We start from the raw sequence: 6,320 nt of genomic DNA, 5'->3' as shown, positions 1-6,320 counted from the left end.
CCTGTTTGCTCTACTGGTATAGACACAGCTAAAGGTTTAACGTTGAGAAGTAACTTACCATTTCTACTCACAGCCCCCAGGTTCACAAAATAGACCCACATGCAGTATGCCTCAGTTTTGGCCGCAGTGGGAAGCTATGTATGATCCCTGTATGATCCGCAGTCTATGTATGACAACAGTCTCATGGTATTTAGCTGTTCTTGGATTAGTTAGTTTTGGATAGCACTCTGTTTCCACCTTCAAGTATGAGAATCCTCACTTAGGAAATTATCTCGTAAAGTAGGGACAATTCTAACAGGTAAAAATTACTGGAGATTGTAGAACAGTTCACAATGTTGTTTAATAACAGGGCTTTAAAATGTACTATACAGAGGAAGGCATGGCGACAGGCTGGCTTATTTTTCTATACCCTATGACTATTTGGTGCTCTCTCACTAAAGAGCTAAGAAAGTCTAGTATTTGAGGTGGAGTCTTAGTAGAAAGTAAATCCATCAAAAAAAAAAAAAAAAAGAGAGAGAAAGAAGTGTTTGCAATCTTCCTCTTATTCTGCCTCCCACAAATTTTGCTAATACTCTTTTTGTCTGTCAGTAATTTCAAAACATTGAAGGCTAGTGAGATATCGGGGCTAACACCAATGAAATATGAACTGATGCTTAAAAAATGATAAGGCATTTTCTGCTTGACTGATAGTTTTGATTTTCATTTCAATAATTTATTCTGCAATATAAAGGCTAACATCTCAATCTTCATCTCCTTTAAAATTAAAGGTTCCCTGTTCATATTTCTGAATGTATTACAGAAGGGAGGAGAAGCATGGATGCACGGAAGGAGCAAAAATTTTTCCATTTAAACAAAAAAACGTGGAATGGAAAATTTTTAGAGCTTCCATATGTGTCTGATTCAGATTTTAAATTTAACGTAAGTTGTCCAGATAATCGCTGTCATCCATGAGAATGGTAGACAAATGCATTTTTTGTGTACTGTTATTTAAGGACTGGTCTACATTTTTTTTTCAATAAATATTCTAGAGTACATTTTCATCAAGCTGTGAGTTTAGTAGGAGAAACAGACTTGTAAAAATAAGAAGTAAAAAATCATATTGGATGTGAAGAATGCAAGCTAAAACTGAGTAAACATGGATAAATGTGTTTCAACAACACTAATCCTGTAACAGTCAGCCTCCCTTACAATTAGGACAGAAGTCTGGTCTTATTTTATTGACAAGAAGCAGATCATACTAATACCCTTGTAGAGCACTTAGATGATAAATCCTCATCTTGCAGTTCGTACTATCAAAAAATATCTATCTCCCAAAAGCTTTCAAAGTCACTTCATTTTTTCTTTAACAAGAGGTTTCCCAAGTATTAGCTGCTATGCTGCCCTTGCTGTGGAGGTGGTTGTTACCATCCTGCTTTACAGAGGCGCGGACAAGGAGTCAAATCGCTTGTAAATGAAACATGGGGCGAGCAGCTGCAGGTCTCACTAACTTTAGCAGACGCAGCAGGTGTTCAACACTTCCGAAAAACAGTGTTGGACACCTCGGTTTATGCTCAAGCCAGCAATAAAGGAAGGAAAGGATCCACCACGTTTGTCATCCAGAGTCACATCAGCCACCAGACGATGCTTCTCTCCTTTTTAAGGCTTTCCCTCATTTTGGATGGATGCACTTTTTTTTTAAAATTAGTAGACTTTGCAGCTTTTTTTGTACTTGTGGAAGATGGTTTAATCTGGGTTCAACATCAACTGAAATAAATAAGGCTTCTAGGTAAGCAAGCTGGTCAATAAATGCAGACTTCTTTTCTTCTTTTTTTTTTTTTTTGAGGTCAATATGCTAAAGGATGCAAATGAACAACCAGCTACAATTCCCAGAAAGGAAGAAGGCAGTAAGAGAACCAGGACTGATCCTGTGTCCAGCCCTACAAAAGGGAGCCCACATTACTTACTACAATCAATGAAACCCCTGTGTAAATTTGATTTCCAATTGTTATTCCCACCTTTGACCAAAGAAACCTGTGGCTAGCACAAGAGAAAACATTGTTATTCATTTGTAGTAAGACCAGATATAGGCTAGTTCCAGAGCTGTTAACATCTTGCCTTAAAATCCTTTAATGTTCTCAAGGGTGCAACTCTGAAACACCAAACTAAGAATCTGCTCATGCAGAAGAAACAGCCAAGTATCATAGTAAGTATTGTAGTAAGTAAGTATAACCAGGGCTTTGCGTAGTGACAAGCACCTTTCCAGTGCTGCCCTGGCAGGATCAGGACCTATCTATTTGCTTTACATCCTCAAATGTAAGTATTTGATCCTCCAAATAGTGGCAGTCTCCATCAACTGACAAGTGACATCAGCTCCGCAATTCATTTTAAAACATCTGATCTCCAAGCAACTGGCTTCCCAGATGAAAAGGCCTACGTGTGGAATTTACACCTACCCACCTTTTAAGTAGGGAGTTTATTACCTAGTGGTTTTCAGCTGATATTTAGGAATGTCTTTTTAATACCCCTGTTAACAGAAGTTGAAAGGAGGTTTGACTACGTGGTTGGTCTTTAATGTCTACTGGCTACTTCAGCCCGAAGGAAAGGGTGAAGCTGGGGGAGGAATGGGAGACTAACACAGTTTATTTTGTTCAGAAAAAATGAAAAGTAGCAATATTATCAAAATAATAGAATCTGGTCCGGTAGGAGAACTCCATTATCATTTACTGCACTTTCATTGTATCAGCTTTCACATTTAGTTCCAAAAAATGTTGTCTGCTGTAATGAAGTTGTTGTATTTCAGTTTTTCATGGGAGACATGGAGGGTTTCCTGTTGCAAATATTTCAAGATCATCAGCAATGCCGCCTATTCTAGGCAGAAGTATCCATTCAAATTCAATAAATCATAAAGTACAATACAGTTTATCTCCAAGTATTTCTTTCACTCTCCCCATGAACAGCTGGCTGGTTGCCTTTGCCACGTGTGATAATGGTTTCACAGGGCTTTTTAAAAAACTGGGATAGCACCTAAGGGTCCCAGAGGAAGTTCAAGGTTTGTACTCTTGCTTTCCTGCCATTACAATGGACTTTCATGCTCTGTACTCTAAATGGTCCATTTTGCAGCATGATGAATTTTCCAAAACTAGGTAAATCTTACAGGAAATTCCAACAGCCAGGAAAATTACCTTAAAAGCTCCGTTGTGACTATTTCTAGTCGAGCTGTGCAGCTGAAGCTGGGTGTTTGCAAAGGGAGCTATTTTTCAGTTGCTGTGATTACATTCCAGCTCAGGCTGTTCCTTTTCATCCAGTGTTCCTCCTCATCAGTGTCTCCTCATTTCTTCCTCCCTTGTGTCCTAGCACCGATGTGCAGAATTTCTGTGTGCTGCTAATGGAGACTGTGTTTCATCTCAGTACTAAATGAAGTTATGCTCTGGGCACAGCCTGCAGTTCAGTTTAAAAATTATAAAATGAATCTATAGTCTGGGTAAGAGACAACATACAAGTGCTAGATTAAAAATTTTATATATCTCTTACATATTTCACATTCTGAAATAAAGCGCTGTGTGCCTGTTCAAGCCACTTTTCACAAGCACGTATTTAACCAGCCAGTGAGGTCCATTGGTTTTAAAACTGCAGTCGTAAATTTCTTGTCAAGTTGCTAAATCTTAATTTTACTCACATTCAATCCTACAAAAAAAAAAGTCTGTCTTTCAGTCTACTGATGAACATGAACGGCATCTTAAGTTTGGGTAGGTTTTTTTGCATTTGCTCTTAACGCTTCCATGAATTTTGCCTAACAAATTAAATTCCGTGTTATAACAGTCCCATGAATACATTTGAGTAAACTTGCTCCCATTTTTTACAGGTAAACTTTGCACATACAGCAAGTTTTCACATCACATTAAACTGGGGGGAAGTGGTTTATATATTGGAGAGCAGAGCTGCCATTCAGAGGGACCTGGACAGGCTGGAGAAATGATCCAGGAGCAGCCTCAGGAGGTACAAGGAAAGCAAAAGCAAACCCCCGCGGCGGATGGGATAACCCCACGCAGCGGCACAGGCTCAGGGTGACTGTCCAGGAGGCAGCTTCCCAGAAAAAAAGCCCAGGGGAACCTGGGGGGTTGACAGACTGGCGCAAGTCCAGAGGAGGGTCACCAACCTGATCAGAGGGCCGATGGACATCGTGTATGGAAAGAGGTCCAGAGAGGTTGGTCCATCCAGCCAGGAGATGAGAAAGCAAAGGGGAGACCTTACTGATGCCTGCAACTACCTGATGGGAGAGCAAAAAGAAAGACAACCAAACCTTTGCAGAGATTCACAGTGGAAGAAAGAAAGACAATGATCACATTGAGTTCTGAGTCTCACAAGCCTTTGACCTTTCAGTGATTCACCATAGGTTTCCCACTGTACTTCTGGTGATACAAGACACCGACATTTTTCCTGCCTGATTAGATCTTTGGACAGTTGTGTTTGGGTGACAAGGCCATGGTGCAGAGGTCTCTACTCTCCGCCACAGAAGACCCTACTCACTTTCCTTGCCTCATGATCAGCTTTTATTTTGCACCTCTTCTCAATTTTTCTACCTCTAGCTTGACCTCTCTATGACTAAACATTATTTCTTTTCTTCTTTTCTCTATCTTTTATTTTCCTTTCTCTTTTTTTTTTTTTTAAGGTTTCATCCATTTGCTTTTCAGTCTCATTCTTTTTGATGCTTCTTGATACTGACAGTAGAACATGATGCCTCTTTTAACATCCCCTGCCCATATAGATCATACAACTCTGTTTACCTGCTCAGTCGCATGGATAAAGCTAATGTTAGAAGCAGGAAACATTTAATTATCCACTTGAAACAGGCTTTTCAGGAAGTCCAAAGCACAGGTTATCAAATAAGTAGTTTCAGTAGTTATAGTTACAGTATATACTTACAGATGGGGGCTCAGTTAAGGCTGTAAAGTTGCAAGACATAATTTATTTAAGGGCATCATTGTTTAGAAAACTCTCTCATTTCTGTTTTTGAAACACACAGAGGAGCAAAAACCCTAAACTCTTACCAATAAAACTTATGTATGGGCCAGTAAGTCAAGCTTATAAAACTATTAGGTCAAATGAAGAGAAGGTAAAAAAAAGAGAAGGTAAAATGTAGAACTAGTGGGGAAAAGGTATTACTAATAAAACTCAGCTTGCCTTCACTCTGAGAGCCCATTTAACTGCATGCTGCTGGCCACCCCATCACTCTGATGAGATGCAGACATCTGGTTTGCACCCTGCCTAAATTCCTGCTTAGTTAATGGTAATTGGGATGTGTAAGATCAGTGCATGCATGAATAAGCAGGTAGATCTTACAACAGCAGGCATGCAAATCTCGAGGGCAGCTGGTCCTGGCTAAAATTCTGCTCTCTTAGGGTCCAGTTTGCTGCAAACCAGGGAGAACAGTAAAGCGCTGTCTGGAGAGGCAAGAAAATCAGGTCACAGGTGTCCTGTTCTCAGCCCTGCCACTGACCTGCACTACCATAGAGACCCCCATCTTTTGCTCCTGCTCCCACACATCTCTCTCTGTCTTAAATACAGACTGTGTCAGAGGATCACCCCTCTGCAGAGATCCTCTTTATGATGCCCACCACAGTGGTCAACTTCAAGCTTGTGACATTGTCCTTTTACAAAATACTGTATAAAATGGAGGCAGCATCAGAAAATAACGAAATCTAAATTCTCCAGGTAATATGGTTTTAAGCCAGCTGAGCCCTTCAGAGAAGTGATTTTTCTAAAGTAAACACTGGCAAATGGGTTGTAGTTAAAAAAAAAAAAAAAAAAAAAAGGAAAACTTTAATTTCCCTGACATTGACCTGCCCTGTCAGGCTGGGATGCACATTCATCAGTCTCTTGCTCTTATCTGATACCTGACATTCTGTGATGAGTTGAAAGCAAAGTAACACAGATGGATAGTGCTCTTTTGAAGAACAAAATGTACCAGGAACTGAATTTTCAAGTACATTCAACGTGAAGTTAACTCTTAGATTGTAGGAGCAACTTTTAAAGGAGAGAGGAGACCAAAAAAAACCCCAAAAAACCAAAAAAACCCCACCACTCAAAAGGACTACTGGGGATTCCCTAATAACGTGCATGTGAAGTAAGCTAACATTTACATAGTCCCTGCTACTTTCAGTGTACTTCAGACAATGGCTAATCAATACTCATTACACAGCTTTAAAAAGGCTTGAGTACTCCGGGTGGTGAGCCACATCCTCCCGAATACAACACACAGCCTGAAGCCAGACTCCTCCATCCTCGGAATTTTCCTGAGATGAGACAGGCTGTCCTCCTCCAGGGAACATAGAAAGCCTTGT

This window comes from Pterocles gutturalis, unplaced genomic scaffold, assembly GCF_000699245.1.
Source record: "Pterocles gutturalis isolate BGI_N339 unplaced genomic scaffold, ASM69924v1 scaffold11972, whole genome shotgun sequence".
Taxonomy (NCBI): Eukaryota; Metazoa; Chordata; class Aves; order Pterocliformes; family Pteroclidae; genus Pterocles; species Pterocles gutturalis.
The sequence above is the reverse complement of the archived record's forward strand: the minus strand, read 5'-3'. Positions refer to the sequence as shown.